A 27,816-nucleotide genomic window follows, 5' to 3' on the forward strand; every position below is an offset into this window, starting at 1 on the left:
GGGGCCTGTACTTTTGTTGTTTTGTCCACTGCCCTGATGCCATCACTCTTTTATATATATAGATTAATTTCCATTCTTAAAGCAGAATGATTTACTTCCAGGTTTGAACTCTTGTTCATGTTTTTTATTGCAGTAGGGTCCACATATTACATGAGGGATTCGTTCCAAGACCCTTTGTGTCATGAGATTTTCATGTATACTCTGGAACCCCATTTTTCTTACCTGAAATGAGTGGTCAAAGCATACCATGGAATCACACGGGGGACCTAGTGATAACTATAGAAGAGTTCTCTCTATACCTCATTACGTTCTCCTGCACTATTCAATGATATTCAAAGCTATTTTGTATAACTGAAACCATATTCATTGAGCCTGCATTATATGTGAGCCTACAGCCCTGTACATACCGTATTCCCATTCCCCAGCCCTATTGCTTACAACCTGGCCATGTTTATATTACTTATCGCCATTGACGGATGAGCGCTGTTTTATTCAGAGTTTTATGCTGTTGTTACGTGTTTTATTCAATTGTATTTTATATTGTGTTTTATGTCATGTCATGCTTTTAGGCACCTTGTGCCTTGTGTAAACTGTCCTGATTCCCTTAGGGGAGATGGTGGCAGGATGCAATAATAAAGTTGTTGTTGTTGTTGTTGTTGTTGTTATTGTTGCTGCTGCTGCTGCTCTTCTTCTTCTTCTTCTTCTTCTTCTTCTTCTTCTTCTTCTTCTTCTTCTTCTTCTTCTTCTTCTTCTTCCTGTAAGTAAGGACCAAGGCAGTGACATCAGCCAGCATGCCAACATCTTAAATCAAGAAACAGTTTTCTACAGATCTACAGAGATACTCACAGGAACACTTCAGCAAGTGAGAGTCCAAAAATGGCAGGCTAAAACCCAGAACCTCAAGCCATGGCTGATACCGAATGGGAGATACAGAAAACTGGGTGACTTTGAAGGCACTGAATAGCCTGAACACTGGCACCATGAGATGCAGAGCCAACTTTAAGAAATGGGGCTACAAAGTGGAGTCCATGACATGCAAGTGTGGAGAAGAGCAAACTACATATCACCTACTACAATGCAGCCTAAGCCCTTTCATGTGCACAATGGAGGACCTCTTATAGCAACATCAGAGGCACTCCAAGTGGCCATCTACTGGTAAAAGGACATTTTAGTATAATGCCAAGTTTTTAATGTTTGTTTTTTTGAATACATTGCAACTGTACCCTTGGCCTGCTTCTGACACGATAAATAAAATTACTGTTAAGTCCAACTTTACCTGTATCAACAGATTTCTGAGTCATCTACAATCAGTAAATCTAGCATAAGTCATCTAAAACTATTCCATCAATTTAAAAAAAAGGTTTAATTGTAAATTGCTCTCAAAGCTTTTTTAAAGGATATTCAAAAGATTACTATACCTGGAATGGTCCAATGTGAAAAAGCAACTATCTCAAGCTCTGGTCAATCTCCCATAAAGGATTGCAATCTGTAAAGAACTGCTCCAGCAATAAAATCTAGGCACGCCAGGGACTGTATTAGATATGACTAGTAACAACAATAAAAATACTGGTTGGAGTTGTTAAAAATAAATGTTTTATTGTGCATTTCCTCCAAGGAATTCAAGATGGCTTCCTTGGATTTTATCGTTAGTCCTAGGCAGTTCATTTTTTCTGAAAGACGATGAACAGTCACAGCAGAGTGAGGATTCGAATCCCTATCCTCCCAGTCACATCATTGTGCTATATCAGTGAAACCAGTGGCTCTGCACATGTTCATCAGAGCCCTAGTTTGGTTCTACTTTGGGTTAACTTCTTGTTCCTTGGGCTTTGCCCCCATGTAAGCCGCCCCGAGTCCCTTCGGGGAGATGTAGGAGGGTTATAAGAAAAAAAAAATCTTATTATGATACAGCAAACAAGATAGATATGCTGGATTTCGTATCACAAAATCACAAGTCGAACACTTCCCAAGTGTCTAGGACTGTGTGATGCATTTTCGGATGATGCGCGCAGATCCCAGCAGGGTGGCCTTTTGCAGTTGACAGATCGTAATTTTGTCAATGTCTATTGTTTCCAAATGCCGGCTGAGATCTTTTGGCACGGCACCCAGTGTGCCCATCACCACCGGGACCACCTGCACTGGTTTCTGCCAGAGTCTTTGAAGTTCAATCTTGAGGTCCTGATAGTGGCTGAGTTTTTCCTGTTGTTTTTTGTCAATGTGACTGTCACCTGGAATGGCAACATCAATGATCCAAACCTTTTTCTTTTCCACAACTGTGATGTCTGGTGTGTTGTGTTCCAGAACTTTGTCAGTCTGGATTTGGAAGTCCCACAGTATCTTTGCATGCTCATTTTCCAATACTTTTGCAGGTTTGTGATCCCACCAGTTCTTTGCTGCTGGAAGGTGGTACTTGAGGCATAAGTTCCAATGAATCATTTGGGCCACATAATTGTGCCTCTGTTTGTAGTCAGTCTGTGCGATTTTCTTACAGCAGCTGAGGATATGATCAATGGTTTCGTTGGTTTCCTTGCACAGTCTGCATTTTGGGTCATCAGCTGATTTTTCGATCTTGGCCTTAATTGCATTTGTTCTGATGGCTTGCTCCTGGGCTGCAAGGATCAGGCCTTCTGTCTCCTTCGTCAGTGTCCCATTCGTGAGCCAGAGCCAGGTCTTCTCCTTATCAGCTTTTCCTTCAATTTTGTCAAGGAACCTTCTATGCAATGTTTTGTTGTGCCAGCTCTAGTTTGTAGTGTGGTTTTCTTGTACTGGTTTATTATTATTATTATTATTATTATTATTATTATTATTATTATTATTATTTTGACAGTCATAAAGAAGCAATAATTAGTGTTTTGCTAACACATAGGAAAAATTACTTTGTGGAGCCACAATCCCCAGCCAGTATTTTTAATGATCATATCAGCTGTGAATTTCTGAAGGTTGTAGTCCAGAAAAAGAACAAAGTTTCCAAGCTGTGCTGACTTCTATGTTCTTTTTAGATGAGTCTGGCATCTTATGGAAATATAGCACTAAAAATCCTATTATGGCCAATCAGTAATCATAGATCAGGAGGAGGAAACCTGGTCCTGAAGTGATGATTTTTAGAGTTCAGTTGATTTTTAAACATCAAGTAATGTGAAAAATAGGCAATGCCCTTTTATGATATTTCAAGTTAATCCATCATTTCAAGAACTTGGCATAAATCTGTACAGCCAATTCCTAGAGTCTTGCTTTCCCTCCATATCCCAGAAACGGTTGCTCTGCCTCTCACATCCCTAAATCACACCCCAAAGCACAGAGTGTAAAGAAGAATAAAGCTTTCATTTCCCAAGAAACAATGAAGGAAACATTCACATAAAACTGCATGGCTTAATGAACACTGCTTTTTTAAAATGGCAGGACCAGATCATATTAACTAACTGTGCCTTGGTAGCAGAAGAAATTTTCTCTCTCTCCCAGGGATGAGTGTGTGGGCTTAGTTTTTATTTAGCTTTTCTGTGTTTAATTACATAAAACAGCAAAAGAACAATAAGAAAATTGCCCTGCTCCCTTTCCTTGCTGCAAAATAAAATTTGGAAGGAGAATGTTGTAGTGGAAAAAGAAGTAAGTGGAAGGGAAGTTGTTTAATCCCTTTTTAAATGCCAAGATATCCCTACCCTACACTTGAAGCCCACGTCATGTGATGAACACAGTAGGTTGCCTTTTCTTAAGTAGCTGGCTCAGTAGTATTTAATGAATGTGATGTCTTTTGTGTTTCCAAAGGCACTGTTAGCTTCAGCAGGTAAGAATGCTGTTTCATCAGTTGCAGTTCTCTCTGGACAAAGTGGAATTGGTTTTAGTTACACCCCACCCCCACTTAGAAAGAGATTAGGGGCTTGTCTACACTCTTCATTGTGCTACTGTTCTGGGTCTGGTTCTGATGGCAACATGCCATTCTCCTCTGGCTCCTGAGTGACAGGATAGTCACAAGGGTCAGCGGGCTGGTGGCAGCAGCAGCAGCTAGAAGGGAGGACTATGCTAGTGGATGGACTGGGAGCCAACCCAGAAAAGAGACTAGGTGGGTTGTGATCCTCTACTCACACTTACTCACAAAAAAGGCAATGGCTTATGATTTTGGGAAAGCAGAAAAAAAACAGTGGTGATTCGAACTGGGATGTAGATAGCAATATGATTTCAGTGTGGTATATTACAAATGGGTGTGATACTAGCAAAGTAAGTACTTACTTACTTACTTACTTAGGCGATCCCTCGTCGTTCGAGGATGATAGTCTTCCAACCTTGGTATCTTGGGTGTGTGTTCTTAGGTGGCTGAAGAGACCGATTCTTGACCCGCATATTCTCCCGCAGTGAGGACATCGGTTTCCAGGTGGAAGGCGGTCCCGGTCGGGGTTAGCTTGACGCTCCTTCCTCTTGGCACGTTTCTCCCTTAAGCCCTCCGTTCGTGCCTCTTCGAACTCCACAGCACTGCTGGTCACAGCTGACCTCCAATTGGAGCACTCAAGGGCCAGGGCTTCCCAGTTCTCAGTGTCTATGCCACAGTTTTTAAGGTTGGCTTTGAGCCCATCTTTAAATCTCTTTTCCTGCCCACCAACATTCCGTTTCCCATTCTTGAGTTCGGAGTAGAGGAGCTGCTTTGGGAGACGGTGATCAGGCATTCGGACAACGTGGCCAGTCCAGCGGAGTTGATGGTGTAGGAGCATCGCTTCAATGCTGGTGGTCTTTGCTTCCTCAAGCACGCTGACATTTGTCTGCCTGTCTTCCCAAGAGATTTGCAGGATTTTCCTGAGGCAACGCTGATGGAAACACTCCAGGAGTTTGGTGTGACGTCTGTACACAGTCCACGTTTCGCAGGCGTAGAGCAGGGTTGGGAGGACAATGGCTTTATAAACAAGCACCTTGGTCTCTCTACGGATGTCCTGGTCATCAAACACTCTCTGCTTCATACGGAAAAATGCTGCACTCGCAGAGCTCAGGCGGTGTTGTATTTCAGTGTCGATGTTGACTTTTGTGGAGAGGTGGCTGCCAAGGTAGCGGAAATGGTCAACATTTTCTAATGTTACACCATTAAGCTGTATTCCTGGCTTTGCAGAGGGATTAGCTGGTGCCTGTTGGAAGAGCACTTTGGTTTTCTCGATGTTCAGTGAGAGGCCGAGCTTCTCGTATGCTTCTGCGAAGGTGTTTAGAGTGGCTTGTAGGTCTTCTTCTGAATGCGCACAGACTACGTTGTCATCAGCATATTGGAGTTCTATAACAGATGTTGTGGTGACCTTGGTTTTGGCTCTCAGTCTGCTGAGGTTAAATAGCTTGCCATCTGTCCGATAGATGATTTCCACTCCGGTGGGAAGCTTCCCATCAACAAGGTAAAGTATCATAGCGATGAAGATGGAAAATAAGGTGGGGGCAATAACACATCCCTGCTTGATACCTGATTCCACCTTAAATGGGTCACTTTGGGAGCCGTTGCTGTCCAAGACTGTTGCCATCATGTCATCATGGAGGAGCCGCAGGATGTTCACAAATTTGTCAGGGCACCCGATTTTTTGGAGGATGGTCCAGAGAGCGTTGCGGTTCACTGTGTCGAATGCCTTTGCAAGGTCAATGAATGCCATGTACAGAGGTTGGTTTTGTTCCCTGCATTTTTCTTGGAGCTGTCGAGCAGTGAAGATGATGTCCACTGTTCCTCTGGAGGGGCGGAAGCCATTCTGGGATTCTGGGAGGGTGTCTTCTGAGACAGGGAGAAGGTGGTTTGCAAGGATTCTTGCAAGGATTTTCCCGGCAGAGGTTAGAAGGGAGATACCACGATAGTTCCCGCAGTCTGTTCTGTCCCCTTTCTTGAAAAGGGTGATGATGGTGGCATCCTTGAAGTCTGCTGGGATTTTCTCGGTCATCCACACCTTTTCAATGTTCCTCAACATTTTCGGGGTGTTCTGTGGGTAGATGATCTTTGAGTGTTGTTTGGAGAAGGGCTCGTTTGGAGGGCTCCTGAAGGGCTTGGTTGTTCATTTTGCGCCTTGTTTTTCTTCCTTGGAGTCTGCGTTTGGGGACGATCTTGATAGCCATCGTGGATCAGATTAACCTGTGGTCTGTCCAGCAGTCATTAGTACCTGTCATGGCTCTTGTGAGAAGCACATCGCGGTGGTCTCTGGCACATGTGATAACATAGTCCAAGAGGTGCCAATGCTTTGACCGAGGGTGCTTCCATGATGTCTTGAACTTGTTTTTCTGGCGGAAGAGCGTGTTGGTGATGACAAGGTTGTGCTCTCCGCATTTGGTGAGAAGCAAGATGCCATTCGAGTTGCTGTTTCCGACCCCGTCTTTTCCTATGATCCCTGGCCAAAGGTCAGAGTTCTTTCCGACTCTTGCATTAAAGTCCCCCAGGAGGATGATTTTGTCCTCCTTAGGTATCTCCGATAGGATGGTGTCCAGCTGACAGTAAAATTTTTCCTTGATGTCTTCGTCAGCATCTAGAGTTGGTGCATAGGCGCATATGATGGTTGCCTGTTGGTTTTTGGCAAGGTTAATTCGGAGGGTTGAAAGTCGTTCATTGATGCCAGTGGGTGCTTCAGTCAGGTGCTTCACCAGGTCGTTTCTGATCGCAAAGCCAACTCCGTGTATTCTTCGCTCTTTTTCAGGCAGTCCCTTCGAGAAGAAGGTGTAGCCTCCCTTTTCTTCCTTCAGCTGCCCCTCTCCTGCTCTCCGGGTCTCCTGAAGGGCTATGTCAATCTTAAAGCGTCCCAGCTCCCTTGCAATGATAGCAGTCCTGCGTTCGGGGCGTTCGCTGTCAGTGTTATCTAACAATGTCCGTAAGTTCCATGTTCCAAAGTTCATTTTTCTTTTTTGGCCGCAGAGTGGTGACCCCTCTGGACGCGGCAGTCCAGTCAGGGTAGGAGAGGCAGACTATGTTTAGGGCACCTTTTCTAGCCCCTTCCCCATGTGGGGTGAGCAGAGCGGATCCTAAAAAGGGCTGCTCAGTCATGGATATAGCTGCCGGACTACTCAACTGCCTCGGTCCTTGAGGTAGAACGACTGAGTCCATATCCACCGCCCATGTGCCAGTCTGTGACGAGGGGCTTCCAGATTTCACAGTCCTGCCCCCGTCGCCATTCGCTGATCGCCATGGGACTTTTGTAGGTTTGTTTTTATTTTTGTTGGAAGACGCCTGTGCGTGATTTTTTTTAATGTGTGGAGATCGGTGCACGGCCGGTCAACACACAGTCTTCACAGAGTGAGGTTCCAGCAGTGGTGTGGTTGGCACAATGAAGAGTGGCTTCTCAGTCTGTTGCAGCCTTCTTCCGCCTTCACAGCCATTGTAACATGTACCATGTTATCCTCCGCCTGCTCCGCCGTTGAGGTCTTTGGGTCTTCGGATTGTGCTTGGTCTGGAACCTCCCCTGCGGCCACTCCTGGGAGTGCATCACTCCAGTGGTTGTGCCCACAGGTTCATCGGAACACGCAAGCCCCCTCACCACGGCAAGGTGACAATCCATTGAGGGGGAGCAAAGTAAGTAATCTGAATTACAATGTAGATATTATGGTGGTAACAATGATTACAGTAACAATGCTCTCAGGACACGGCTACTTTCAAAATTTTACATGGTACAAAATGCAACTACCTACATAGTTGTTCTCACCTTGTGGATCCCCAGGTGTTTTGGCTTACAACTCCCAGAAATCCAAGCCAGTTTTCAAGCTGTTAGGATTTCTGGGAGTTGAAGGCCAAAACATCTGGGGACCAGCAGGTTGAGTACCACTGACCTAGTACGTGGGGTGCAAGCAAGCTGTCTGCAAGTATCTCATGAGCTATTTGCGTTGCCTGCCTGCTTGTTCCTGAGTTCATTTTAAAGTAAGGGTTTTGATCGGGCAGGAGGGTTGGAGGTAAAAATTAAGAGGGAAAGAAACAACAGAGATGTCACTGTGGGGGTTTGCTATAGATCTCCAAGCTAGACTGAGGACCTAGATGCTGTCTTCCTAGAACAGATGACCACACAGTCAGACACCCCTTTACTATCAGATGTGATAGTAATGGAAGATTTTAACTACAGTAGAGTCTCACTTATCCAACATAAACGGGCCGGCAGAACCTTGGATAAGCGAATATGTTGGATAATAAGGAGAGATTAAGAAAAAGCCTATTAAACATCAAAATAGGTTATGATTTTACAAATGAAACACCAAAACATCATGTTATGCAACAAATTTGCCAGAAAAAGTAGTTCATTACACATTAATGCTATGTAGTAATTACTTTATTTACGAATTTAGCACCAAAATATCACGATATATTGAAAACATTGACACAAAAATGCATTGGATAATCCAGAACGTTGGATAAGCAAGTGTTGGATAAGTGAGACTCTACTGTATTCTGATATTTGTTGGAAAACAAACTGCCAGGAATATCAGGTCCAAAAAATTATCACTTGCCTTACCGACAATTTCATGGTCCAGAAGGTGGAAGAGTCAACAACTGGATCAGTTATTTTATATCTGATCCTAACAAACAGTGATGACCTGGTAAATGGGGTGGATAGAGTGAGTTCCTTAGGTGGGAGTGACCATGTTCTACTAAAGATTGCTATACAGTAAAAAGGGGAAGTCAAGTATAATTAGACACACACATTAGACTTTAAGAAAGCTGACTTCAGTCTCTTCCAGCTTTATGGTACTATGATTCTAAGCTTTAACCTGCTAGCACATCCTGGCTGAAGCAATCTGGAAAATATAGTCCAAAAATAACTTTTGTAAGTTCTAGTCTATGCACACTCATCTGAACTATCCTGGATATTGATACTGGTTTCAATGCTTCTACTCTCTAATATCCCAAATAAGAGAGATCAGCTTGGGTGATACCACTGACTGGAACTTTTCAGCAACAGACCCTCAACAATTGAATTCATTTCCTCTGAGGTTATGCATGGTCTTCTCGTTGTTTTTCTTCAAGTGTACTTTAAAATGCTTTTGATTCTTCTCTGCCTTTCAGTAAAAATTTAATTGGCTTTTAGTGCCTACTGTTTAAAAATGTTTTTGACTTTAATGTATTCTTTTTAATCTTTGGAAATATCTCCAGTCTGAACGTTGTAAGCTCTGCTATAAGAGTTCCCTTTGACAAGTGGGCTATACCTTAAATAAATATATAAATAAGTTATCTATGACTAAATAACATTTTATAATATGCAAATAGGGCTACTTGGAATTTTGGGCCTGAATTACTGGCACCCCCCCTCCCCACTGCCCCTAGGGGCTTCAAAATAGTTCGAGATGTCCCATTGCTAGGTATCTAGGGATGAACCTACTTCTGTGCCTGTAAATGTAGCATAATTTTTTCCACCTGTAACTCGGAGATAAGCTATAAATCTCTGCAGGGCCAGCTGGGTACCATACTGCTCTTTAGGCTTTTAACCACAACAGAGGCTCTTGAAATGTATTACTACATTCCATTTAGTCAGAGGTGTTCTGCCTTATTAACGGATGGCATATGAAACCCTCACTTTCACAGGACAAAATTGATTCCCACACCACTTAGGTAAGAGAATGCAATCCTAGAAAGGTCTTTATCAAACTATCCAAAACAATTTGCTTTTTGATTAGGACAAGGCATAAGAAATGTCAGCCTGAACGGTAATGCATAAAGAAAGTGACAGTCAATCTCAGGCCTGTAGGCGAGATTATAATATGATGCATCGCAACAGCCTGTCATTCAAAATGAAAATTTTATTGGAAATGTTATCAAAAGGGCTCCTGCCTTCTCAAGCATCCCATCCTTTTCCTGAAGCACGAAAGAGCTTCCTCTGGCAGAATAGTAACTGAAATATTACAGCAAAACAAGCCTGCATTTTGTAGATTTAGTAATACAGGCAAACCATACAAATTCCCCTTGGAAGGATATCAGGAGAGGGGCATGGTGCACTACTGTAAAACCAACAAAACTCAGCACATAGCTCAAAATAGCCCAAGCCAGACATATCAATTGTACCAGGATCCCATGTCGAAAGGTTGAAGAAAATGAGGACATAACAAGTCTGCAAGGCAAAGTGAAGCAATTGCCTCAAGGAGGCAAATTTTGCTGGGCATCAGTGGCCGCTTTTGGCCACTGAAGGCACTTGACCATTTTTCTTTCTTGGAGGAAATAATTGTGTGTGCCCCATGGCCTAGCCCATAATCCTTGAACTGTCTGCTGCTTTGTGTGTGGCAGAAAATAATACTGGTCAACTGCTTGCTCAGTCAGCTTTTGAAATGTAGTGGGCCACCATTGTGTCCTTTCCTTCACACATCAACATGTATTTGGCTACTCTTTAATCTGGAGAAGGGATTGTGAAAAGGTGATGTAATCACCAACTTCAAATATTTGAGGAGCTGTTACAAGAGCCCTGGTGGCAGAGTGTGTTAAAGCACTGAGCTGGAGACCGAAAGGTCCCAGGTTCAAACCCCGGGAGTGGCGTGAGCGGCCGCTGTTAGCTCCAGCTTCTGCCAACCTAGCAGTTGGAAAACATGCCAGTGTGAGTAGATCAATAGGTACCGTTCCGGCGGGAAGTTAACAGCGCTCCATGCAGTCATGCTGGCCACATGACCTTGGAGGTGTCTACGGACAACGCCGGCTCTTCGGCTTAGAAATGGAGATGAGCACCAACCTCCACAGTCAGACATGACTGGACTTAACGTCAGGGGAAAACCTTTACCTTTACTTGCATGAATAAACTGAGCAATGGAGGCTTCCAGTTTCGGCTGTGAAGGAGTGAGGTCCTGTCCTTACAACTCTCTGAGGAGAGGAAGCAAAACACAGTTGTCGTTGTAATAGCAACAATTGCTAAACAGTGAGAAATCGTCCCCTGATATGGGGCGGTTGCTGGGGACCAGCGTGAGCCTCCAAAATGGATGTAAAGTACTTATTCAAGGAGTACATGGAAAGTTGGAGGGAAACCCTGGAAAACAACATTGAATGAATTGTTTGAATTGCAGCAAGGCGGACACCTTGGAAACAAAGCTTCATTCAAAGCCAGAATTCCAGAGAAGAAACCAAACAGCAAGATTAACACAAGGAAGTCCTTTGAGGTAGGTGGTCTAATTATGGTACATTTTCCATCAAATAACAATTCTTTTTATTTTAAAAAAAATTGAATACAAGATAACATAATCTTTGAACAGATAATAAATGTCTATTGTGGGTTTAAAAGGTAAAAGTAAAGGTTTCCCCTGATGTTTAGTTCAGTCGTGACCGACTCTGGGGGTTGGTGCTCATCTCCATTTCTAAGCCGAAGATCCGGCGTTGTCCATAGACATCTCCAGGTCATGTGGCCGGCATGACTGCATGGAGCGCCATTACCTTCCCACTGGAGCAGTACCTATTGATCTACTCACATTTGCATGTTTTCAAACTGCTAGGTTGGCAGGAGCTGGGGCTAACAGCGGGCCCTCATTCCGATCCTGGGATTTGAACCAGGGACCTTTTGGTCTGCAAGTTCAGCAGCTCAGCGCTTTAACACACTGTGCCACCAGGGGATTAACAATGTGATAAAGTGTTTCTACGTTTCCTGTTCACCTTCTTTACAAGTTCATTCTCCTAACATGTTTATTTTTTCTCCCACCTCCCCCCGCCCCCAGCCACATTTTCCTCTATATCTTTATCTTTAACCAGGAACACAACTTTTTAAATCTTTGTGCAATATCTATGCTGGTTTCTCCTTCTTCTACTCATTTCAAATAAATTGCCAATTTCTCTTTAATTACAAAAAATGTTTGGGATAAAATAATTAGAAAAATCAAGAAACATCAAATAATAATTCTACTGGCAAGATAACAACAATGGGAATATAAGAAACTGGAGGAGAAGAACTAAAGATATTGTCGTGGCTTGTGAAGAATCTGATGCTTCAGAGGATGAGGAAGGGGATTTTGTGGGGTTTCAGGAGGGGTTTTGGGGGATGGAAGTGGCATGGAGAGATGTGTTAGTGATCCTGGGAGTTCTCAGGATCTTAGAGAAAGTAAAATCTGTTCCTATGAGAATCTGCCAGAGTTTGCTCCTGAGAGAAATGGGGGAGTGTGAGTCTTCTCCTAGGTCAGAATGGCTACAGCTGCGCCACAAGAATGTGAAAGAAAGACAGACTCGCTTTTCCCAGCAACTTCGAGATAAGTAGAGGAAAAACAGGTGTATGAGAAGTGCTGTCATGTTTTACGTGGGCTTCAAGCATACAGCTCTTTGTGAGAACAACGTTGCCGTCAAGTGGATGCAACTCCTAAATTCTATGGCCTTGCTCCAAGTGTCCAAGTTTCTGGATTGTATGTCTTGTTCATGTTTTCTTGGTTAAGTTTCAAGTTTCTTGATTATAATTCATGTTCAGGTCTTCATTGCTTTTGGTCTGGGTTATGCTCTGTTTTTGTTCCCAAGTTCTGGATATAATTTTGATCAAGTGTATGGATTTTGCCTTGTTTCCTTGCATCACCTCAAAGTGCAGTTTCAAGTTTTTGCAGTCCTGTGATTTGGTTCATAAAACTGAATGTCACCTATACTCAGCAACTGTGTGGTTTCTGGATTTGTCTTTTGGATTGTACTTTTTATTGTGCTTTTTCTTATCTTTTTATGTTTTTCTTAATAAACTTTACTTAGTGGATTCTCTCATCCCTGTGTGGTGTCTGGGTGAAAAGGTGTCCCACGGTTGGGATGCAACAGGTATCTTTTTCTTTATTTTGTACATTTTTGACCTGGACTGGGGTTTCTAAACATTACTCTCTCTGAGAAATATTAGTGTTGTTTAACCTTTGGACTGTTTCTTCTCCTGTTTTGATAATTAATATTATAAGGATTTAAATACAGTAGAGTCTCACTTATCCAACACTTGCTTATCCAACATTCTGGTTTATCCAACGCATTTTTGTAGACAATGTTTTCAATACATCATGATATTTTGGTACTAAATTTGTAAATACAGTAATTACTACATAGCATTACCATGAATTGAACTACTTTTTCTGTCAAATTTGTTGTATAACATGATGTTTTGGCGCTTAATTTGTGAAATCATAATCTAATTTGATGTGCAATAGGCTTTTCCTTAATCCCTCCTTATTATCCAACATATTCGCTTATCCAACATTCTGCCAGCCCGTTTATGTTGGATAAGTGAGACTCTACTGTATATAAATAGGCTATAAATGCTGGAGAATATTGAAATATTTCCATTATACAATTAACCTGTTTGGTTTACCATCAACATTATATGGAGCCAATAGACAACTTTATTTTGTAATATAAAACCAAGTGTTTTTTAGATTTATAGTTAAATAAAGGAAAGATCTTACTTGAAAAAAGATCTAAGCAGATAATCTTGCACTGTGGAGCTGAAGGCTAAAAGTTCAGCTTTTGATATTTAATGCATTTTGATCAGAAATGTCTTTAAAAGGCGGGTGCGATCACTAGTGTGGTGAACTATTGGTGGTCTCAACCAGGGCAGAATAATGGAAGTAGAAAATGATGACTCAACACTTAGGTACATCTCATTGATACATCTGGTTATTCTGAGACTCCCATTAGCAGGGGTGAGAATCAGGTAGGCCACCAGATATTACTGACCAACATTCTCACCAGCCTTGGTGAACGGTACTGGGAGTTGCAGTCCAAGGGCTGGAGGGCTGCAGAATTCTTCTCCTTGACTAACATGACCTTCAAGAGAAGACTTTCTGCAATTTTAGAAATTTGTAGACTGAAAGAAAATTTCATTGAAGTAGACAGTACTTATTTGAGACAAAATGATCTCACTCCCCACCCTATAGCTACGCTCTTCGATTCCATTTTAAAACATATATTTCTTGAAGATCTCCAGTGACACTTAAGATCACATCATGCAGAAGTAAATTATCTCTTCTTGCAATATATATGAGAAAACTGTAACTGCATTCATGACTGCGCTGAATCTGTGGAAGGCTAAACTCCATGCCTTCAGATCTGTCAATCTGAATTGGCACAGTGATAAATTTGCTTGACAAACAGAAAATCATTTCAAGCCACAGCCTGAATCAAGGATATACGAGAAGCTATAATAATGTGAGAGCTGAATTGCAAAACCAGCGGCATTGTCACTTAATGCTCTGCCTTCCTTGGCTCTGATGTTATCGTCTTCGGGGTTTACAGGATGCAAGTTCTCTTATCTTCTTATCTTATATTTTTCCTTCCTCTTTTTCTGTATATATCCTCTGTATACATTCTACCGTACTATAAAAATAAAAACCAACAACACACACACAGCAGGCGCAATAAGGTTGGGGCTCCCTTTTCTGGAAATCTAAAATCTGAAAGACTCCAAAACCAAAACTTTTTGCTGCCCCCAACACTTCCATCTTTGAAGAAAAGGGGCTAGTAACACATCCAAGGCCCACTGCATTCTCCTTCTGCCTGTCCAATGTGTGTGCCAGGGTGGGCACCCTGTTAATGGGACACAAAAGGCAAGTGCGCTGTAGATTTCCTGAGCAGTCAGAGCTTTCCAACATTTCCTGAGCCCAAGGCACTTTCCCCTACCTTGACATCTGCTTTTTACAGATGTGTTGTGTAAATTAATCCATAGGACCGAAACTCCCCTCTTCTCTTCCCCTTAACATTTCTGATAGTGATGGAACAAAAGCTCCTTGAAGAAAAACTCAGTAGGTGCTGGATGTGTAGCTAGCCCTCTTTCCCATACAGTGTTCCCTCACTACTTCACGGTTCACTTTTTGTGGATTCGCTGTTTCGCGGTTTTTCAATAAACTCTAAAAGACTATTATAAATCATAAAAAATTACAATTTACAGCCTAAGGAAGGGAGGAAGGAAAAGCCAAAGGGAGAGAAAAGGAGCCCAAGCGGCAACGGGAGGAGAAGGAGCCAATTTATCAACACACAATTGGTTGATAAAGACTTAAAATAGTGTATAACTACTAAAATATTGAAATAAATATAGTGTCCCTACTTCGCGGATTTTCACTTATTGCGGGTGGTCCTGGAACCTAACCCCAGCGATAAGTGAGGGAACACTGTATATCCCCTGTTCAATGTGTGTGTACAAATTCCAGTAGGAAGATGCAGTATTGTCTTAATTCCTCAGTTGATCCTGTTGGCTCTGCAGTTTGTCTTGAATAATACTATGTAACAAAATTTGAAAAAAAAATCTGTTCCTGGTTATAAAAGTCATTTTCTAATTGTTTCTATCATAAAAGCAATGATTTTTTTTAATTAAACTCCAAAAACTTTGTTTTTGCACGATATCCTGCGGCACATTTTGCTTTAGTTCTTCAATGAATATCTGATACAGTCTCAAGTAATTCAACATAGTTTGTGGCAGCCACAAAAATGAAGTTTCTGGAATATAACACCTGCTTTCAAAGTAAGTACCGCACAATTTGGAGCGAAATGTGCTGCAGGATGTTCAGCAAAAACAAAGTTTTTTGCAGTTTAATAAACTTTCCCCATGTTTTTATGATAGAACCAATTAGAAAATGACATTTATAACCTAGGAACAATAACTGTGTTACATAGTGTAATCCATGCTTGATGTATATTAGATTCACAGTTGAGATGAGCCCAAATACTAATGATCTATGGTGTGATGCCTCATGGGCCTTGTAGTCCTGTTCCTAGTACTATTGTGGCAGATGAAGATGAAAACATGGGGTTTTCGCCGGTTCAACAAGAGCTGGAGTCTCTTCACCTGCTGGATGTTGACGTTTGCCCTCAAGAATTCAGTAAACCAGGCCTTGGGCAGTACTCCCCTCCGTTTCCCAGGAAGGAATCTTATTCTAAAGACAGGGGAGTCGGAGAAGCTAGTCGGAGAAGTCTAAGAATCGCTGCCAAACAAATGGCTGATTAGGTCTGCTTCCCTTGGGAAATTCTAAGGAGTCTTGCATCTGGACAGAGTTGGGTTTCGCTTCTCGTTCTCTAGGGAAAGAGATTGTTGGCGGGAAACGAGACCCAATATAGGGGTTTGGCGCGAGAGATTCCTTGCGGAGTCAATTGATCAGCTTCAGGAGAGAGATCGTGTGTGGACTTCGTAATCCCAGTTCCTTGCTTCCCGGATCGAGTTTCAAGCCTTGCCCAGCCTTGCTGTTTAACCACGGACCCTGCTCCATGCTTCACGTTTTGCCTTGTCTCCAGTCTCGGACCTAGCCAAGAATCAAGTTTATTTCCAGCCTTGTTGTCAAGTTTCAATGGACTTCTAAGACTCTGACATTTCCCCACACTATTGCTTGGCAAGTGTGTGTGTTTCGGTCAAGTGGATTAAAACTTTGAACTCTAATATCATTTATTGGACAATACATTTTTGGACTATATTTCACCTCTTTTGAAAGGTCTGTTTCTGAACTATATTCTTCACTTGTTTTTATTGATTTTATATATTTCTTTAATAAAGATATTAGATAGAGACTGGCCTCTGTGTAAGGTTATTGGTGCCCAGCTGCCAGGGTTCTGACATATGGCATGAAACAGTTGCCATAGCATGTGTGTATAGCATAACTGTAGAAAGATTTGGCAGTGTTGTATTTTGGAGTCTGTTAACTATGAACCCACCTGTCATGTATTCAAACAAGGTTTTGTGTGGTGCACAGAACTCAGTTTTTGTGGCCTCAAAGAGCGTGCGGTTAGCATGGATGTTTGGTGTGGAATATAGAGACAATATGGGAGGGTCATAGTTAACATAGTGAGAAACAGTGTGGTGTAGTGGTTTACTGCTGTAGTTTGCTTTACTTCTCGGTATGGAAACCTGCTGGGTGACCTTGGTTGTGTCACACTCTCAGACCCAGAACACCCCATGATAGTCCTTCGGGTTGCCATCAATCGGAAATGACAGAAGGCACACGACAACAACCACAGTTAACACAGTGTCAGCTTACACACCAGTACTATGCATAGGTACAAAATGATTGCTTATAAAGGTGCACAGTGCCAATTAATGGAGCAATTCTTTATCACAAGAATCCTGCTGGAGGATTAACTGGAGATAGAAAACCACGGAAATCATTTACCTTGAAGCTGCCAGCAGGAAGGTTTCCAGACTGCCTTTTTGGTTACTACAGGGAACTAATTATTTAAGGCACATCACCACTTCGCTTTCCCCTTCTCTTTTTGTGCGGCCCAGCTCTTTGTTATATTTCTATTTTCTGCCATTATCTCCACAGCACTGTCTCTCAGATGACAGCTTTCAGCGTATTCCCCCCAGACTTCATTATTCTAAAAGGGAGTAGGGAAACATTTTGCTAGATCTTCCTTGGTATGTGGAGGGAAACGCATAGTCTGAGCCAAAAAAAACAAAAACATACTTAAGCAGAGCAATTGAGCAAAACGGAACAATGATGATACCGGAAAATATTAAACTGGGAAAATGACATTACAGTAAGTGACTTTGTAAACAAAATTAGTGAACTATTTAAAAATGGTACCATTAACATAACTGTCAGGAAAAGATAAGTTTCCAGAACTCTAGTTTAACATCATTGCAGTAAAATGCTCAGTTTTACAGTATATGGCTGGGAACTGACTATTAGGGTTGTGCACGGATCCCTTTTTCAAAACGGGATCCGGATGTTTTAGCTGTTTTGGCCCTTTCGGCCAGCCATAATGGTATGGGCGCAGTAATCATCTTTTTTCCAGCCATAACAGACCACGCAGCTGCTGTCCTTGGCTACTTTTGGTTTCATTTGGCTACACATGGCGAGCGGAGAGCCATGCACCCACATGAAGTTTCTCTGTGAGCCTTGTCTGTTGAGCCAATCAGGACAGAAGAAAGCCATGACGTGCCTTTCAGCCAAGCTGGGCCTCCATTTTTCTATTTGTGGTCTAGTCCGTTGCTGATCTAATTTTGCAGTGCCTCTTGCAGCTCTGCATTGCTTGGCTTGTTTTTTTTTTACTCCAATAGCAATAAATAAAAGTTTGCTTTCTACACACTTAAGGAACTGGCACCAATGGTGCCCTTCCTTTATTCCTTTATTCCTTTATTCCTTTATTCCTTTATTTATGGGATAGAGGTATCATGCCATTTCTAAAACTGCTATAAAATGAGGAGGTAATTTATATCTTTTTAAAAGAATGGCGGTGGTGTGGCTCCCACTGAAATAAGTGTTTGTAAAGGATGCTTTAACTCAGTTTCATTGAAAGGGTGTTGAGGAGAAACAATGCCAGAATGGGTGTTTTCTTAAGTCTAATGCCTTAAACCTAGGTCTTATTGAAGGATATAAGGGGAAAGGATCCCAGAAAGGGTGGTTTCCTAAGTTTGATGTCTTACCACCTCATCACACGGCCACTGGAGTTGCTCCACTTCGTTTGTGGGGAGGGAGACATGGGGAACCGATTTTAACCCCATATGAAGAGGTAGTTAAATCCAGTTCTAGTTGAAGTATATGAGGAGAAAAAAATGATAGAAAGAGGAGCCTGTGAAGTTACACCATTGCCACCATTGCCATCTCCCCGGATCTTTCAGCTGTTGAATCCAGTAACAGAATGTTGCCCACCAGAATTCAGAACACTCATGAAAAACGGATCAGGGTGGCCACTGAAATCTGGACACCAAAAACGGTGCAGGGTTTAACTGCATTGCAAACCCCTACAGACTATATCTTTTATGGTTTTGTTTTTAATTGTATTACTAATTTATCTGTATGCATATTGTGTTTTAATCAAGATTTTGTTTTTAATCAGCATTTGGCTATGGCTACCAATCCCCAATGGGTAATACACATAAAACGGTAATATGCATAAAGTAAAATAATGGTATTTACAATAGATCAAGATGAGAAATTCAAATAATTACATATTACTATAATAATGAGTAAAAGATAAGACAGGACTATTTTAAACAGTTGCCTGTAAAACATGTAGAAAACAAACAGAATGAAAGGTTTCTTGCTATGAAAAGGACCACTAGATCCCCTGCCCTATTTGAAATGCAGAAAATGGCTTTTGTTGGGGTGTTTAGGGAAATTAAGGGGCCATTATAATATGCAGTTAATCATGGATTTTTTTGCCCTTTGAGGTTTTATTTTGTTCACATTTTAAACATCTGTTCATGAGTAGAAAGTGGAAAAAGTAATTCTTTTGACTATAATCCTCAGAGTCCCAACTGCTAGAATCCAGCAAACAGCAAGGACACCAGCAAGGCTGGCTGAGCGATTCTGGAAATAGTTGTCCAAAAAAAGGGGAAAAAAAGAGCATTACAAGATATTTTTGTACATACAAGGTAATATATACACAATTTTAGTAGCACACACAATAGTCATATTTCTCTTTTTAGCTTTTGTGGTATTCCCTTCTCCCCTCTGTAGTGACCAAATCCACCAAATCCACCCTGTCGTATCTCTGTAGTTAGATGCAAAATGATGAATTACAGCATCCACTGAGACCTCTGGAAGACCTAGTGGACTTCAGCAGAGAAAATTTCACATCTGGCTGCAGATACGTAGGGTACATCTAGATTGTAGAATTAATGCACTTTAACTGCTATGGCTCAGTAGCTTTATTAGTTTTATAGGTTCTTTGGCTTTCTCTGTTATAGAGTGCTGGTGCTTCACCAAACTATAAATCTCAAAATTCCATAGCATTCAGCCATGGCAGTTAAAGTAGTATCACACTGCATTAATTCTACAGTGTAAAGCAGTGATGTCAAACTAATTTTCATCACGGGCCACCTTAGCTTTATGTTTGCCTTCAGAGGGCCGTTGAATCAATGGACGGTGAATCCATGGATACAGAGGGCCAACTCTCTCTCTCTCTCTCTCTCTCTCTCTCTATATATATATATATATATATACATACACACACACACACACACACACACACACACTAGCTGTGCCCAGCCATGCATTGCTGTGACTTATGGAAATCATTTCTTGGGCAGGTGGAATAGCAGTGAATAGCCTTGCAGTCTCAAAGCCTTGCAGTTTTCTTCTTATGCAAATCCTTGTTTGGTGAGCTGGAATACAATGGAATAGGCTTGCTGCTTAGAGGGTTGGGTACTTGCATTCTAGGGAAATAATTTTTTGGGCTGCTAGAATTGCACTGAATAGCCTCGCTGCTTCAAAGCCTGGCCGCTTTCTACATAGGGGCATCCTTTGTTGGCCAGGTTGAATGGGATGGTGTAGCCTTGTGGCTTCAAAGTCTGGGGGTTTTCTATCTAGAGGAAATCTTGGTTGGCCAAGTTGAACAGCACTGAATAGTCTCAGTGTGGCAAGTAGGAATGTGTACTCAAGATAATTCAGTTCAAAGCAGATACTGTATCTGGGTTACATAGGTGTGTGGAAGGGCCCTGAGTCTACACTGCCATATAATCCAGTTCAAATCAGATAATCTGTATTTTATAGGCAGTGTGGAAGAGGCCTGAGTGAAGAGGCCCTGGGCGCCATTCTGGCTGAGTGGGTTGCTAGGAGACGAAGTGGGCGGAACCTACCCTTCTAACTGCCAGCAAGGGAAAAAAACAGTTCTTCCTCTTCCTCTAATTTATTGCTTTATTTTTCTGTGTATTTTTTAGTTTGAAAGACATAGATTGGATGACTATGTCTTTTGTGGCCAAATTTGGTGTGATTTAGCTCAGTGGTTTTGTTGTTTACTCCATAATAAAATGTCACATTACACACACACACACACACACATATATGTAACATTACATAGTGGTCAGTTCTCTTTAGTTTTTACCCAACTAGGGTCCCCAGATGTGATTGAATGACAACTTTTGACTATCTGCCATGTGAGCTGAGGATAAAGGGAATTGGGGTTCTGAGATTGGGAAAAGGTTAAAGGACATTTTAAAGTCAGACATCATATTCTCAAGCGTTGTGCTCATAGTATCCTGACTAAACAGAACAAATTGTAGCCTTCCAGATGTTCCTGTATCACAGCTCCCATCAGCTCAAGTCATGATTTCTAATGATGGAGGAATACAGGAGTTGTAGTCCAGCAACTGAAGGGCCTTGACTTTGACAAATGTGGTGTAGATGCACACCCATAGTGAGGCATGAATTGGCTGACAACGGGGAATGCAGTACGTTCCAAATAAATGGCCAGCTGTGGTGTAGTTCTTCATGCAGAAATACCGTTATGCTAAGCTGTACAGGGTAATGGCCATAGTGTTTATTTAGATTCAACAAGGAAAGTCATGGACAAAGTCAACAGTAACAACAAATGTGTATACATGGACTGATTGTTATTTAATAGGATGGCAAATTTAGTCACATATTCCCCCAATAGCAATTTGAAGTGGAATGATCCAGACTCAGATTTGATATTACGTCGGCTGTTTGTGAGAACCAGACTGATGTTTGTCTAGGTTGTCCTATAATATTTGCATGCTAAGTGGCTATATTATGTTGTGATTAAAAATGAAGCTAAAGAGAAGAGCATCTGTGGTATTTCAGATCCAGTTCTCTCCTTCCTCCAAGTTAGAGAGCTTCCTTTGAAATAGCCGTCCTGTTATATGCAGTTATCAAATAAGGATAGTCCAAGATTAATTCCTTTTGGGGGTGTATTCATTATAATTGACAAGCTTTAGATCAGCAATAAATGCCAGGGCCAATGTACTAGCCTTACAGGGTAATCCTAACCCCCAAATGTCTATTACTGATTCATAGAGGCCAAAGTTAGGATAGCCCTAAGTAATCTCCAGCATCCCTAGCCTGAAAGGAGTTTAGATTCAATCTAGGTAGAGGCTGATGGAGTTCAACCTCACATTGCCCAAATATGCAGTCCTCAATAAGGAGTAGTTAGATAGCTTTAAAATAGGCCGAGGGTTTCCCTTCCCCCATGTCACCTGTATGACAGTTGGAACGTACAGTAGAGTCTCACTTATCCAACCTTCGTTTATCCAACGTTCTGCATTATCCGACGCACTTTGCCTTTTAGTAGTCAATATTTTTGTAGTCAATTTTTAATACATTGTGAAGTTTTGGTGTTAAATGCATAAATACAGTAATGGCTACATAACATTATCGTGTGCTGAACTGCTTTTTTTCTGTCCATTTGTTGTAAAACATGATGTTTTTGGTGCTTAATTTTTAAAATCATAATGTAATTTGACATTTAATAGGCTTTTCCTTAATCCTTATTATCCAATATTTTCACTTATCCAACATTCTGCCAGCCCATTTAGGTTGGATAAGCGAGACTCTAGTGTATCTAATTTCTTCTCTCCTCTCTGTTTCTACTCTCATTCTGCTTGGTTGTGTCGAATGGATACTTTTCTACTGCAAGCCTTGACTTCTACTTTTGCATCTGAGTGTGTGCTATGTGTGAGATCTCTTTCTGCTTGTGTGTCAGGAGAGATGTAGTGAATTGAGATTTTTCCCTCTCTTTTGAACCCTAGAAGAGATGGAGTTATAGAGCAGCTAGGATCCAGCGCTTTACTATGAAGAAATGTAGATATGTTTTTGTAAACAAACCTTATATAATCTTAAATATTGACCTCTGGATCTTTTCCTCCTAAGCTCTAAATACTTTACAGCCACATGGTACTTCATGCTCTGCTTTCTGTGAGCTGAATGCTCAACCATAAATATCCTGTGCTTTTATATTTTCTGATGTATTTTAGGGTAGTTTTCCCTAACATAAAGAAAATCCAAACAGAGGCCATTCTACTTCTTGGCCATGTGGGAGTCGGGGACAAGGGGCAATAAAACACAGGCATTTAAATTTTAATTCTATTAACAACACAAAAGTAACTTAGCTTGAGATCCAGGCTACCTGTCTTCTGTGAACAGCTCTTTCCTAGAGTCAACATAACTTCAGCTTGTCTTGTCTCACCTGAACTGATCCTCAACCATTTCTGTATCTTTGTGCTGAACTCTTCATCTTTCAATGGATGTGGCTTTCACTCACAACTGTCTGCACAAAGAGCTTGCATGAGGTATGTTTTGTCTAAATGAGAAAACAGATGCCACAATTAAAAATGAAACACGACATGGTTATTTTGAGCCAACATCGTTACTATTAACTGACACAGTAGCTCCCGCCCTCCACCTTTTCTTGGAGTCAAAAATATGTGTGGTAGAAAAGCAATATTATATCCCTGCTGTTTATGAACGGCTTATGAATCACGACCAAACACTCCACCACCTGCACACCTAATTTGAACGGTGTTTAAAATATGATAAGTTCCATCAATTTTAATGTCACTAACTTCCTACGAAAACATTTTTTCCAGAGATATATGCTACCGAACAGGTGCAAAATAAATGGCTTTTAAAAAGGAAGCAAGATTTTGGTTTGCAAATCATATACTCCAGAGTGTAGTCCCTTCAAAACCAATGATCATGCTTTTTTTCTGTAGTGGATTCCTTCTTTTAATCTATCCTCTGCATATTTACTATGTGGTTATTAACAAACTACAACAAAAAACAATCCTAGACATTAAAACAATATTTTTTTCACTGTCATTACTGATCGTCTTGAAATTCAGAGGAAGCCAGAACAGGTTAAGCTTCCTTTACCCAAAATCCAGAACACTCCAAAATTGTCCACATGGGTGACTGAGATAGTGATACCTTTGCTTCCCGATGGTTCAACATACACAAACTTAATTTCATGCACAACATTGTTAAAAATATTGTGTATTTCAAGCTATATGTACAGTGTTCCCTCACTTATCATGGGGGTTAAGTTCCAATAAGTGAAAATCCGTGAAGTAGGGACGCTGTATATTTATACATTATTTTAGTAGTTATACACTATTTTAAGTCTTTATCAACCAATCGTGTGTTGATAAATTGCCTCCTTCTCCTCTCGTTGCCGCTTGGGCTCCTTTTCTCTCCCTTTGACTTCTCCTTCCTCCTTTCCTTAGGCTGTAAATTGTAATTTTTTATGATTTATAATATTCTTTTAGAGTTTATTGAAAAACCGCGAAACAGCAAATACGCAAAAAGTGGACCGCGAAGTAGTGAGGGAACACTGTATAATAAGGTGTATACGAAACATACATAATTTTTGTGTTCAGATTTGGGTCCAATCTCCTATATATCTAATTATGTCTATTTATGTAAATACAGGTATTCCAAAATCTGGGGGTGGGGGAATCCAAAATCCAAAACACTTTTGGTCCCAGAAATACTCAATTTGTACCAAGAGAAAGTCAAAGATCTTTCAAGGAGAAAAAAATTGGGTATGAGACACCTAGAACAAAATTAATTTTATTTGTGCAGAAGTGGGGAGCATAACAAATGGTACATATGGCAACCTTTCAAGTACATTCACAAAGTCCCTAGCTCACAAGCCAAGGTTAGTCATAGGTAAAGTTGTTACATACTTCTGTTTAGGCATAGTTATCTGAAGATGAGGAGACAGAAGGATCCAACTACTATCAAGATCGTAGTCTGACTGTCCTAGTAGTGATTATTTTAATAGGCAGCTGGGCAAGTGGTAATTTGCTGGCTATGGTTCCATGGAAATGCATGGTCAAACTGCAGTGGCGAATCCTATCCTCAAGTAGCTGGATTTGGTTCATGTTTCCATTGTATTTTGCCACTGGTGCTATTGTTCTTCCTACTGATTATTTGGTTGAATATGCATTTAGACACACGAAAATAAGCTGGTAGAAAGAGAGAAGGATCATATTACAGGTGAAAAGACTCAGTCAGGGAAACCAAAAGACCTGAATTTGTAGAATTTAAGCATAGTAAAGGTAAAGGTTTCCCCTGACATTAAGTCCAGTCGTGTCTGACTCTGGGGGTTGGTGCTCATCTCCATTTCTAAGCCGAAGAGCCTGCATTGTCCGTAGACACCTCCAAGGTCATGTGGCCGGCATGACTACATGGAGCGCATAATTAAGCATAATTGAGGATTATTGATAACATAGGATCTTGTAGGTCTCTCATGCATAGGGTTATCATATGGTCAGCTGACTTAGGGCTTCATCACACAGGACTTTTCCCCGTGTCCTAGGATGCTGCTGAGATGCAGCCAGGATGAAGCCCACTGGAGCCCATCACATGGCGCAGGGCTACTTCTGGTGGGACTCTGTCTTGGATCCATCTCAGCAGCATGGTCAGAAGCAGTCCTGAGAACATGGGTAACTATCTATGCTCGCATTCACTAAATTGGGGACAGCGTGGGAGGAAGCCAGGGGCAGCCGGAAAACGTTGTGTGAAAGTAAGGGGATGAAGTGATGCGCTATCTCACAGATTCCCCCGCTGTCCTTCGGGGGACCATCTGATGAAAATGTATCTAGCCTCTCTTTCACTCCACCCTTAAATGTTAAATAAAGAGTTGCAGGAAACTCTTGCATGTAGTGCAGGAGGGATACCTTAAAACCTGGCAAAAACACCATCCATGAGCAGAGATCCACTTCTCCTTAATATTCAGAAATCCCCCTTCACCCTGCCTCACAACTTACACCATACAAGTATTTCTAGAAAGTATCTCTGGAAGTAAGTTGGATACAACTCAGCAGTGTGCCCCTTCAACATCTTACTCTTATCCTTCTTCCCAGAATATGGCTTGCAATTTTAAATTTTAACATACACTCACACACATTTAATCTCTTTTTAGATAGCTTTCAATGTAATTTTTTGTGTGTCAGGAGCGACATGAGAAAGTTGCTTCTGGTGTGAGAGATTGTCCGTCTGCAAGGCCATTGCCCAGGGGATGCCCGGATGTTTGACAGAACATACAGATTCTATGCAACTACATTGGATTTGCAAACAACCTACATTTTCACTCATCATTCACACACATGCACATTCATTCATCTTCATGCATCCAAAGATTATCATATCCCTTTCTCATTCCTTGGAAAAGCACCTTCTAAGGCAAGGCCCTGCTTTCCCTGCAGCCTGCCAACACCTAGTGCAAAGAACTCAGGCAGGGGGGAATCCTTTGAAATCCCACCGCTGCCACCAATTTGTGGAGATGTCAGGAAGGGGAGAAATCTTTTTTAAAAAATCCTGCCTCTGATACCAATTGCGGAGATGTGAATGAGTTTTTTATTAATTATATTTATATTGTTATTATATGTTTTATATCCGCTTAATGGTTACAGTAACTTCTTTTTAGAGGCACTTGGACTAACAGTTGCTAAGCTGTGTTAAGATGTTTCAAACTTTAAAATTCCACTTCTTTCTTGACTGCTTTAACTGCAGTCACCCTGTGAATTTCAGTCACAGACTATCTGTTCCTTATCGGGAAACAGACTACCTTAAAATAAGCCACCAAACTTATTTTAAACTGACTCAAAATCAAACATTTGAGTCTCCCTGATTCTCCAACTGAGAATCAGTCTTCACTGTAATTCCTCCAATTAGACTACCTTAAAATAAATCACCAAACTTATTTTAAATTGACTCAAAATCAAACATTTGAGCCACCCTGATTCCTTCACTGAGGATCAGCCTTCTCTGCACCTCAGAAGGGCACAGACTGAACTCTTTTTAAAACATTCCCTCTTTTTTCTCCAAATGGCGGTTGGCTCCGCCCTCGTTACTATGGCAACCTGCCTCAGAATGCTGAGCTGGCTACCATCCCCCACACACTGGGAACTCTAATACTTACCCTTTCAAACATAGTTAAACATGACTTTTAAAACGCAGTTAAACATGACATCTGTAAACTAAAATATTCACACTTCTTTACACATAGTTCCAAAACGTCAAAATGCAAAAACTTCAAATCTCCAAAAATAATATAACTCCAAAATGCACTCTTTCCTCTTTCCTTGAGAAAAGGAGGTCCCAAAGTGACCAGACTCCTGCTGTCCCATAGAAGATCTGACATTCTCCAAAGTACACCATCTCTCTCCTTCCCAATGGAGCAGAGCATGGCGTGTGAGCCAGACTCCTCTGGATTGTCATAAGGTCACTTATATAGCAATATTTTGCTGATGTTGTCCACTAGTAGTAAATGAATGATAGATGTCTTCCATCCTGGCTCCATCTCAGTTTCCTGGACCAGATGTTGACTCTTCTTGATTGGTGTTAGCAAACACAAGCAGCTCTGTGTTGACTTCCTTCTTAACCTTCCTTAACTTGATGTAAACATTTCTCTCATCACTGTCACAGTTCTTATCACAGTTTACTAGGCACATGAACCATTTCACTTTTCACAAGCAACTTTTAAATACAATTCAGCAAGCAGGCAGTTAGTCCTTGCAGGTCTTAATGTTTTAGAATGGTGTCTCCAAAATGATTAGCTCTCATTCATTCCTTCCATACAGTTCATTCAAGCCATACATATTAAATCCATATTTAACAAATCTGCACATCATATTTTTGTGACAGAGACACAAAGAAGGCTCTCAGCAGGATATCTCCTTGTCATTTCCAAGATTAAAGCTCATCATATTTTTACAAGTCCCATCTGTCCTTTCCTTCTTTTTATAATTTTTATTTAAAAATTTATTAATCAAAATGTATAAGTATACATTCTTTTCTCTTTTTACAATATCTTATACAAAGGAATATGTTGTATTGTATACAATCAGACAGTAAAAAAATCAAACACATCTTTAAGCATATTTCTTATCAGTTTTTAACTTTTCCATTACAACTTTACTACATATCTCTCTACTACAACCTTTCATCTACTTATACAAATTATTATTATTATTATTATTATTATTATTATTATTATTATTATTACTTTCCCCCCCTCTTCCCCTTCCCCTTATTTTGTGCCCCCTTAACCAGGACCAACCAACTCATATTATCCTTTCCTTCTAAAATATATATTTTGGTCCAAAAGTGGCTATGCTGGCTGGGGAAATTGGACTTGTGTTCTCTAAAAGTAATTTTTCCAAGCTCTCTGTATTTTTTACATGCTAACATATGCATGTATTCACACATACTAAATGTAAAGACTCCACCTAGAATAGCCAGTGTGGTTTGTGAAGGTATGCA

At 41.0% G+C, this 27,816-nt stretch overlaps 1 long non-coding RNA gene across 1 annotated transcript; it reads right to left on the reverse strand.

The window, feature by feature from the left end:
* Window positions 1-498: 498 nt before the first annotated feature.
* LOC134299296 (uncharacterized) lies at window positions 499-18,433 on the reverse strand. Its single transcript, XR_010006480.1, has 2 exons — window positions 18,234-18,433; window positions 499-755 (listed from the first exon to the last, which is right to left on the reverse strand). It is a non-coding gene; the product is annotated as an uncharacterized LOC134299296 (long non-coding RNA).
* Window positions 18,434-27,816: the final 9,383 nt, after the last annotated feature.

This window comes from Anolis carolinensis, chromosome 5 (assembly GCF_035594765.1).
Source record: "Anolis carolinensis isolate JA03-04 chromosome 5, rAnoCar3.1.pri, whole genome shotgun sequence".
Taxonomy (NCBI): Eukaryota; Metazoa; Chordata; class Lepidosauria; order Squamata; family Dactyloidae; genus Anolis; species Anolis carolinensis.